This window comes from Cryptotermes secundus, unplaced genomic scaffold (genome assembly GCF_002891405.2).
Source record: "Cryptotermes secundus unplaced genomic scaffold, Csec_1.0 scaffold358, whole genome shotgun sequence".
Taxonomy (NCBI): Eukaryota; Metazoa; Arthropoda; class Insecta; order Blattodea; family Kalotermitidae; genus Cryptotermes; species Cryptotermes secundus.
In genome coordinates this window covers 686038-697862 of record NW_019721523.1, presented here as the reverse complement: position 1 = coordinate 697862, position 11825 = coordinate 686038, and positions in this window count along the sequence as shown.

The following is an 11825-nucleotide window of genomic DNA, read 5'->3' as shown; positions in this document are numbered from 1 at the left end:
CTGCGTGTGTTATATGCTGAAACATGTAGTGCAAGAGAGAAGAGTAAGGTGAATAAATGTATGCACTGTAAGACTGTTAGAATAAATCATGGACATAAATCAGTGCAACAGGACGCTAAAATATAACATTATGTTGTTCACATACCGCACTGATCCTCTGTACCACAAACAAATACCAAGGCCAGACTTCTGCTCTTGTCTATGTTACTATTTCTCAAAAATTTTTGTGGACTCCCTTTTAACTAACCTTAACGCCAGATCCTTATTTATTGAAGAAATCGCCATCTTCAATTGCGTTGGGTTGGCCTCGGAGAAGAATATACATATATTTGAAGAAATGGGACCTCAAATTACAGAACGGATCTCGTATGAAATAAAAAAGTAGAAATTGAATGATACAGCTAAGTTGATAAATTAAAAGACAGTAAATATCAATAAGAAATAATGTGAAACTATCAACTGGCTTTTAATAGATAAAGGCATGGAGAAATATTAGTTTAAAAGTTTGGAAGTCCCTCCACGATCGTGAAAACGGTTTTAATTGGAGCTAACACTAGGAAAGTAGCTTATGCAGCAGAAACTGAACATTCAGATGTGCTTCGGGACATAATTGCCAGCACCACCAATTTTCTTTCGGGGGGGGGGAAGCAGTTACACGCTTTGTTTTTGTATTTAGGATATAAGAATAATTTTAAAGAAACATTCTTCGTATAATTTCTCTTTTATTATTACTATTTAAATTTAGTCAAAGAGGAGGCCCCCCTATACCTGGTACCCCCATCTGCCGGCCCCCCTCTACATAAAATTTAGGTCCACATACATAATGCAGTACATAGTCACGTGGAAAATTTTAACGTTTTTTTTTCGGAGGAACTTATTTATTAACAATCAGAATTACGTACACTCTATAGGTTAATGGTTTCGCTAAGGAGAAATTTTAACAAGGGTGAAAGATTCCAAGAGGAACGTCATAAAATGCTAGCAAATCTTAGGTGAATATATACAAATTAAATATCTCAGATAATTTTTACACGGACCTAGAAACCAGTTGGTCGTAAACATGCAGGAGTCCTAGTAGAAGAAAATGAAGAAGAAGAAGAAGAAGAAACACATTTTGTGTAGAAACGGACCAATAGCATATCGTGTACTCGATGATAAATTATATTCTAAATTGGTACCGCGAGTAGCATACCTGTTCATCTCCTGGGCGACATTTATTTATAAATCAGCCTTGCTAGACAAAACAGAATCCACGTCTTGACCTCAGCTAAAACACAGACTCTAAGAACACAGGCTTCCTCTTAGTGACACCACAGTCAATTTGCTCGGAAGATAACAATTATTAATTACTCGAAATCCCTTCGTTACTGTCTTTATCGTATTATGCTTAGCTGCTGTTTGGGCCGCGCCATAGCTCAAGCGGTTAGTCGCTGGCTTCCCACCGCGGCTGCCCTGGTTCGATCCCGAGTCTGCTCAAGTGGGATTTGTGGTGGACAAAGTGGCGCTGGGGCGGGTTTTCTCCGAGTACTTCGGTTTCCCCTGCCAATCTTCATTCCACCAACTGCTCCACAATCACCCTCACCTATCATCTGGGGCTGGTACAATAGGCCAGAAGTGGCCACAGTACAACCACTAGCAGTAAAAAAAAAATAGCTGCTGCCTTTTTGTGGATATTAGGAATGTTGCCGATCACAGTGGCCGCGCGGTCTAAGGCATGAAATGTCTTCCTCCGCTCGAATACTAGGATCGTGTGTTCGAACCCCACCCAAGGCATGGATGCTTGTCTACGTTTGTTCTGTGTTTGTATAGATAGCGGCCTTGCTTTGGGCTGATCCACCGTCCAAGGAGTCCTACCGACTATATATGGATTAATAAACTAAAAAAGTGGCCAAGGTCCAACAAGAGGGCTGTAGAGCCATAGATACATAGATAGATAGAATGATAGATAGATAAATAGATGTTATTAGTCTCTTAGTTATACCTAATACACTATCACGTCTGTTTTCCGGTTAAAAGAGTGTTGTAACGAAAATACCTGATTAACGGAAAGTTTTAAATTTTCTGTAACTTTATTGACCCTAGTAGAGATTCTACAATACATGTCAGTGTATATATTTGCTGCAATTTCTGTTCTGATTGAACAGCACGAAGCCTTCTCTACGAATGCATTGGAAAATGTTATTCTCTTTGACTAACAAACGTTTGGTCTCTGAACTCTGTGGTAACGAAACCTGAACAAAGAAGCACAAAAACAAATCCAGAATCACAGCTGATGAGATGATATTTGTGAGATGGGCTGCAAAAAGTGTAGTCAAAGAGCACAGAGGAACTATGTTATTTGAAATAAACTAATTACTAAACAGATTTTGTGCAAAATGTTAGATTCACATAAACATGGACATATTTTTCGTCTGGACAGTAGAAGGGGAGGTGGAATAAGGCTCTTATTGTTTTAACCCTTATGGATATATTTGCCTTCACATTTAATCAAAACTTTTAATTCTCTTACTCAAATGTGGCAGCGTTAAAGCTGCTACTTCATGCAACGGGTGGATGCTCAGTCCTGATATAGGATATTATGAGAGAGACTACTGCTTTCCGCAGTTCCTTCGTGCAGTAATTGCGAAATACCTTAAAATAGGCGGCGATACTTTACTTCAACATCTTTCCCATTTCATTTCACACTAAACCTTCCCTCATTCGACTCTATGGCCCATACTTTGGTCAAGCGAAGAATGAACATCGCTTTTCCCCCCACCTCTGTGTCTAGCAGCCGACTCGCCTCAGTGCACATTTCCCAGCCCCCATCAGTGGACACCTACAGGTGCACACTCTCTCTCTCTCTCTCTCTGTTTGCTTATTGGGTTTGTGTTCTCTTATTTTCTTAAGGAAGGAAAGAGCCTGGGGCGTGGGCGGGTGTGATGCCTGCAGTATAGTTAGACAGGGGAAGAGACGACCAACATTTTACTCCCACTACCTGTATTCATACTTCAGCTAACCTTGTTATAGATAGTTATGAAACTTCTGTTGTAATTTATTACGCAATTTAGCGTGACATTTTTTCGCAAGCAAAGGATGCTTTGTCCTCAGAACTTTCTGTTTCATTCTTTACTTACGAAACGAACTTGCATCAGCTATAAAAACACCTTCATTAGAGGAACTATAAGGCGGTTATAATCAATGATTGGAGTGGACAATCGTAGTGATTTGCTCTATCGATTGGGCCAACCTGAGTAGGTTTAACATGAAGGAGGAGAAAGAATTCAGCCTCCGAAACGCTGTTTGAAAAATAAACAGGACGATTTTTAGATAAAGACAAAACGATGGATAATGTCCAAAAACAATATTTATACTAATGTACCAACGTCACAAACTTATAGATCTTATTGCGTGCCATAGCTCAAGCGGTCAGTCGCTGGCTTCCCACAGCTGTCAACCCGGGCTCGATCCCGGGTCTGGTCAAGTGGGATTTGTGGTGAACAAAGTGGCGCTGGGGCAGGTTTTCTCCGAGTACTTCGGTTTCCCCTGCCAATCTTCATTCCACCAATTGCTCCACATTCACCCTCACCTATCATCTGGGGCTGGTACAATAGGCCAGAAGTGGCCGCAGTACAAGGGACTTAGTCCCACCCCACTAGCAATAATATAATGATAATAGTATAGATCTGATCGAAAATGACAGGCAGATCTATGAGTAATATATTAGAATGGATATGGAAGGAAACGGGAGTATCTAATGCGACGTACTGTCCCGGATGTCACTGAGGAAGATCGGGTACCTCAGGTTAGTCCCTCCGGGACAGAATAGAGTTGACCTTGAGACGTTGTCCTTCCAAAGAAAATGCTGTTCTGTGTTCATGTCCTGTTACCGCGTTTCAAATGCCGCCCATCACATTTATATTCTTTGTTTTTGCGCGTGTAAGGAATCGAACCTGAAGAGTGATGATGAGGACAGAAGACCATATGATAGGTCACCATGAGCCGGTGACCGTTGCATTTAAATTTAGAAACAAAGATAATTGCAATTCAGCGAAAGCGCTCAAAGAGATCTAGCATTCTAATCAACTAAAATGATGAGATTTCTCTCTATCAAATCCAATTTATTTTTCATTTAATGGCATTTCAGTTTCAACACTTTGACATGAGCTTTATCAAAAATATGACCCGTGGGTTTAATTTGTTTTTTCTGTATTTAAATAGCAAGATTAATTAAAGTATTGGGTGACATTCGTACTACTTATGAACCACTGAGCGATAATTTTACCCACGTTTCTGTTTTCATTATTGACGAATGGAACCAGTCATAGAACCTATATGAATTCATGGAAGGCTACATTCGGTACACATTAATTCTCGTACATTGAAGCAGCGCAATTTGTGAAGCTCGAATAAATAGTCCCTGGGCTCATTTCTCGTCTGGGAACAGCTATTGCCAAATTGGCCTGTTATTCCAAAACTACTTACTTGTCAATAAATATTATAGATCTGGTTAAGGGATTTTCAACTTCGGATTATGGGTACAAAAAACATCTTTGAAATGGTTAAGGTCGCGTGTAAAAAATTATTATATCTTACTTTCAGTATTACATATGGTAGGACAGATTTTCAGTATCAACGTGTCGCACTCACATGCGCTCGTATACATGTGTATGTATGTATGTATGTATGTGAGGGCGCACGTTAGTCTGTTCCAAAAAGTAACGTTTCAACTAATTAGGTGAGTTTTGTGGAGGGTGCTAGAATTGTCATGTAATTATTGCCAGCTACCAACAATTTTTTACTTCTTAATTTCTATAAAATTGAAGATAAAATCGTGCTTGGGCTAAATTAATAATCACATCATGAAGTAAGAGGGAGTGGAGGTAGATCTCCATGCACACTTAATTTCGGCAGCTTCACTCCCCTGCCGCCTTATCCCCGGGCAAGGAATTTCCGATGCTCATAGATAGGAAGCAGAGCGGGCTCCAGTGTGGGATTAAACGCTGTGGAGATGAATAAAATATTTTGCTCATACCGGGAATCGAACCCCAATCTCTCTGTCTTACCTACCGTAGGCTAGCCACTGTACCTACATGGAGGACAGGTGAACACTAAAGTGGTGCAACATCACCAGTACGTGGTGAATATATTTTCTGTGGCGTATCTTAGGCAGATATATATTAAGGTCATTTTTTTATGAACATAAATGCCAACGTTAAAAATTCATGAAGTCTGTATTTAGCTTTCGGTGTGACAGCAATATTGAAGGCACCAGTTAGACATTTGAAGATTGGTATTGAAATATGTCACAAATGCTTACTTTACATTAAATGTTTTTCTCATACGTTAACGATGACCTATGTTCTTATCATATGAAACTTCTGGGTAATGACAGTAAATTCTTATATTCTGGGAATATTTTTTTCCTTGGCACTACAGCCGCAGTGGGCCTAGGCCTACCTCCATGAACTTCTCCGTTCACTTCGGTTTTTCTAGATCTTACACATTCGGTAGGACTCCTTGGGCTGGTGATCAGCTCGTCGAAAGGCCTCTACGTGTACCTGTACACAAACACAGAAAAACGCCCACACACAAACTAAACATCCATGCCCTGAGTGGGATTCGAACCCACGATCCCGGTTTCCATCGAGCGAAAATAGTACATGCCTTAGACCGCTCGTCTACCGTGACCGGCATTGATCAGGTTAGCATATAAAAAAATATAAGATCTGTATGCGGAAGTACCTGGTACCAGAGTCTCTGCATCTCTGCATGCGCTGATACAGAGAAATCTCAACCACATCTGAATGTAGAGTCTTGTTTGTTTAGATTATATTGCAAAGGTATAATTTAGAACCTCACTTTAACCATTTGAAGACAGAAAGAGAGAGAGAGAAAATATGGAGGTACTGAGAGACATTATATTTGGAAGGGGAGTGCAAGAAACTATATCTCCGGTTTTGAAGGTTCCCAGACAGTGCCAGCTCGTCCTTCTGGTAGAGGTAAAGAATAGGACCGGAATTAATTTTTAAATGATGTTGGAAAGGCAGCATTATAGTGAAATTTGGTCTAACATTGGAAGTCTATATTAGGGCGAAATTTTGATTTACCTTTTTCTCCTAAATACTATATAAAAACTCAGATCGTACCTCACAGGAAACACATTATGTCATGCTGCAAAGTTCAATCGATTAATACTACTTAGCTAGTTATTTTTGCGATATTCATATTGAACACAAATACAATCTGTGGGCAAAATTCAGAGTTTTGGTGCTTAAAAGGAGGTGGTAACTATAGTAACCGCTGGGCTTTGAAGGGCTATTTACTTATTCCGATTTTTTTTAACTTCGCCGTACTTCCTGCTGGCTCACATTGCTTAAGGTTAAAAATAGATATAAGTATGTAAGTGTAAGTAACTGTGAATCGGAACAAACCAGAGGACCTCATATGTGACTAGTGAAGAAAAGCACAAACTATAGAGTACGTTCGTTTTTTCGATTAGATTTTCATGAAGTAAAATTGATGAAATAAAAAATGGCCTCATTTTTCCATAATATTTCCTTCTACTTCAGCCTCTTAACTGACGCATGAAATCTAGTGCACACTAAGAAACAGATATTGAATTATATTCGTGCATATCGAAATTCATATTCTAAAAAAGATAGGACGTAATATTACAATTTGCTGTACCATTAACTGCGGTGTCTCGCAATATATTAAACTTCGCTAAGCGTTTAAACATCGGTGAGCAAAAGTCGGTTTCTGCGCTTTAAAAGAACCATATTTGGTCTCCTACCAGGAAGCCTACAGGCGGAGAATAATAACAGAATAAAGGAAAGACTTTATGTCGGGGAATTTATTATACTTTATATCCCTGAATATGTTTATGGAATGTTGACAGTAACAAACAAAGACATTGGTTTTGTTTGTTACTTGATTTTATGTTCATTTATTAATTTCATACTGGGATATCCTATTATGTATCCAATTCAACTCTTCCACCCTGTTTCCATATAACCCACTTCAGTATTACGCTCCCATCTGCTCTTAGGTCTTCCAAGAGAGGCACTCCTCCCCACTCCTGCCCTTAAAGTTTCCAGTCGAAATTCTGTCTATATTTCTTACGTAATCTACATTCTTTCTCCATCCAATTATCCTTGATTATCACTATAATGCTGACTAAGAGTAAACGTATGCAGCTCCCAATAATGCCTTTTTGCCAGCCCCTGTCACTTCTCCATCTTAGATCAAGATAATGTACTCAGAACTCTGTTTTCGAACGTCCTCTGTCTGTGTACTTCTCTTAATACGTACGAGAGAAATCGTTGTGATTTTAGATAGCAGTCATGAAGACAAAAAGATCTGACTGAATTTGTCACAGTTGGCCGCAGTTTCGAAGGATTGTTAACTTTGATTCTATCCAGCAAACTAGTGACTGGACCTGAACATATGGACTTAGTAGTTATGTTCTGTCCTTTCATTTGTAGACCTAATCGTAAATGGAAAGATAATACCATATTTCCCAAATTCTAAGACGCACTTTTCTCACATTTTGAATTTTCTGAATTTGGTGTGGCGTCCAGGAACCGAAGTCGAAAAATTATGTTGTAAGAAGAAGGCTTAAGGAAGATCTTCATGTCCAGAACACTAGTCATGGGACAGTAAGCACAAAGACAGCAAAAAAAAAATATTCCGAAAGTATTTATATGTATTTCCATTGTTAAAAACGTCGTTATATATGACAATATATAAAACTTAGAGACGGATTATATAAAGAAGTCCTCACTTTAACCAATACTCTTCGATGAAGAGACATCCGTCAAAGTTCTTTATTACACGTATGTCCATTGCTGCATCTTAAAGCCCTTCTTACACTCAGTACTCGGGAAAGGAAGTTCGGAGGGGAGCATATCGTTGGCCTTGTTGATCATTCGGTTATCGTCTGTTGGATAAGCTTAATGCTACACGTGGAAGTTTCATGAAATATGAAACCCCAAATACAGTAGGTAATTGCCAATGTACAGCCTATTTTAAAGGGTTCCATTATGATGCGACATTAAAATGAGAAGACATTATATACGCAATAGAGCACGGGGATAGAACTGGATGTAAATTGACAAGTAAGGCAAGCGTTCGTTTGAGGATTGACCTTATTTCCGTAGTTTCGTGAAGGTAGCCACAAAGGAGTTTATATGGCCAAAGAAAGAAGAATGTGGTTGTTGAGGTCTTTCATTTTGTCAGAGAGACGCGTGCAAAATGGACGACTACCACACGGCAGGCTATGCAAATAATGGCAACAGAAACTGCTAAACCATTCGGAATAACAAATTTTAGAAGTTCGGCGAGGTTTGTGCAAGAGATTCGTGTGCCCTGAAGGAATGCCGCTCAGGTATCGAACATCCATCTGTCAAAAGATTGCAACTTATTTTCAGGAGAATCTGCTGAACTTCCATCAGTAAGTTACTCAGTTGAAGAAGAAGTAAAACTATGAGTTTAAGCATATAGGAAATGCAGACAAGATATTGATGTATTTCGATATGCTTCGAAATTATACTGTTGTTTCTAAAGTTGTAAGAAAAGTATAACTTAAAGAGCAGGCTATTAAAAACAGTGTGTAACGGTGTTTTTATGCGTAATTGTTGATGACCATAAGTTACCACCTCACGTTATGCTTACTCTCAAAACGATACCTAAGCATGAGTTATCACGTAACAAAATGAATGGATGGGAGCTGATTCTATGGCAGACTGTCGAGTAAGTGTGAAAAATTTGCTCTGGAGCTGTACATAACCGAACATATATGCTAGTTTTTGACTCCTATCGTGGACATATATCTGAATAAATGAAGGTTAAACTTGAGAGGAAGAATTCAGGATTGATTTTGATTCATTATGGTATGATCAGCCAACATCAGTCACTCGATATTTCGGTTAATAAATTATTTAAAGGTTATTTAAGTTGGGAATACAGGACTTGGTTTCCGTCTGAGAAACCTTCCACTAACACCATCTGGTGAGAACAAGAGGGCATCTGCTTCACACCTGCAGAACAGGTAACGGTCTCTTGGAAGAAGATCGCCGGAAGAACAATGCAAAGTCATTCAAGAGATGCTGCGTTAGAAACGCAATTGGCTGCACAGATGATGGTATTGATATTGTGAAACCGTTCTGATAGATGCCCTGATTTACAAAGCGACTTCGAAGAATCTGTAGAATATGAGTGTGAGACTGGATGAACAAGAGAAGAAGACAGTGTATTATTTTATTTAATTATTTTTCAGTTTTATGTTAATTTATGTTTGTTAATGCGAACGCTTTTTATGCCTGAGTATTGACATTTCCTACTGTAACGTATGCGTTTCTTGAAAACGTATTATTAAAGCAATCTTGCAATGGATAATGTCTGTCCTGAAAACCTAATTACTTAATCAATGTTGCGTCTTAAAACATTTTTGACAACCTAGAATCCAGAAAGTATGATAAGAAATACCTACCTGCCACTCGGCGCTACAGCCCTGGCTGATCTTTGGCCTCCCCTACAACCAGTCTCCACAACCAGTGCCTGCTGCCATAGGAATGGACCCACGTATGATGACACGGGGCTGGTTGTTAGGTTTCTGAACAAAATTATTTTTACAGGATGAGGTTGTTAGCCTCATGCTCAACCCCCAACCTGAAGGACCAGGGTATCTCTCTTAGTCTGGACTCTACCCTTTGACCTTTCCAACGCGGGTAAACTACCGCTGGCATAGCTCTCCAGGTCACAGAGTCACGTAAGCACCACCACCACGACAAGGTGGAGACACGTATGGGGGGGATGATATGAAATAAGCAGTATAAAATTAATATACACTTAGACTAATAATTCAGGATGGAGAATAATGATGTGATTTATACGACAAAGTTATTAAATTCTGAATTTCTTGAAAATATGATACACAACTAACATTTCAACGAAGGCCTAGTTGCCCTGAGTTAGTGAATAAAATAAAAATTATATTTATCCTGAAACACATTAGTACTGTAATAAAACTGCGTTCGAAAAGTTCGACACATACGGAAGGAGCTCGGTATGTATTATAGATATCATCAGGTGGAATTCCGTCCTGCCAGTTCATTGCCCTGACTTAAATTTCGTCCTGTCCACCCCCTGTGCTGACTGATGTATCTCACGATGTTCCCCATTCTTGTAACTCTAAACCCAGTAGGGAACCTTCAGTCAGGCCAGGATCTCTTCTTCACTAAGAGTTTCCAATCCACCATTAGTAATTTTCTTTTCGTAGGCAAATAATCGACTAACCTAGTAAAGAGTCTTTAATGTATCTACGAATTGATCCGGGAAATTCATTAGCCTGCAAGATAAAGTAGCAAGTAGTATTTGCTAAAAACTGTAGCATTGTGCTTAAAGCCATTTCACGGTAATTTATTTCCTCTACGTAGATTAACGATAAACAACCTCTTTCTTTCACAAAAAAGGGTACAAATTTCATGAGGGATCAGTTCCTCCGTTTTTGTGTGCTCCAATTATAATTAAGATCTGCTGTCCGTGTAGTTATTTTTCGATTGAAAGCTCAGTTCATGCGGCAGAAACAGGAACTAACACAATACAGTCCCTAGAATTCCGTGAAGTTGCTTCGTCTGTTACAACCGCAGTTCTTTCCCTTCTTATGCTGTTACAGATGTTGAATTTATGGTTTAATATAATTCTTCGAAACAGCGATCCATCATTGAACCAGTATGCCTCTAAGTTTTTGCCGTTGATCAGTATACTACGGGCCCTCTCTCTCTTTGTTTCGTTCTTCTTTTGTTTTCTTTCATTTCCCTTCATCCTTATTTATTTTTGCTCTCCTCTTTGTCGATGCTTTAACCCTCAGGCGATTTTCGAGAACAGGTTTAACCTTTGATACGTTACTTCAAAAGATGAGATGTCTGCGGCGTCTTAAATTCGCAGTATTGTGTTTGTAATGACCTTGTTTTTGAATTCGATTCCTCTTTTATTTTTGACTTGAGTTTGAGGGTAAACTATTCAAAATAAATCTTTTCGTGCTGTTTCTGGAAATGAATAATTTGATGTGCTGTGGAACTGATTGTCCGGTCGTCATGCTGAAATTGAAAATTATTGAAAAGTAAATTGGAATGTGAAATACCGAATGCGAGGCCGCGTAGTCTTTCTTGCTCGCTTGATTAAACTCGCCCACACGCAACGGAGGGGACAGGAAATGGAAGACGTCGCCACCAGGAACAAAGGAACCAGAGCACGAAATGAACACCCACTTGTCTCGCCGAGTCCCCGCATCTACCGCGTATATAAACTTCGTCCTGCGGCATGACAGACACTGCAAACTGTGGGCACAGCGCTGATGATTTTCACACTGCCATAACGTGACAACTGTGTCTCACGTTCGTTCTGTTTTTATACGAGAAATGGAATATGACAGATATGTCATTTTCCATGTCAATCTATCTGTTTTCAAAATGTACGGGCGAAATAGGCTGAAAATCGGCTCTCGTTACACAGGAACATGATGTGTATATCAAAATATCACTATCTAACGGGTTTTACTTCTCGCAGACATGAACCAGTGAGTCAGATATTAACTTCGTGCGTCCAACTCATTGACTGATGGCCTATTTAGAATTTAGGCCCACTCACACGCGTTTTGACTTACATAATATTGCCTAATTCCATAAATTAAAAACTAATTACACAATTATCTATCTATCTATCTGTCTATCTATCTATCTATCTATCTATATATCTGTCTATCTATCTTTCTGTCTCTCTCTCTCTATATATATATCTGTCTATCTATCTGTCTGTCTATCTATCTATCTATCTATCTATCT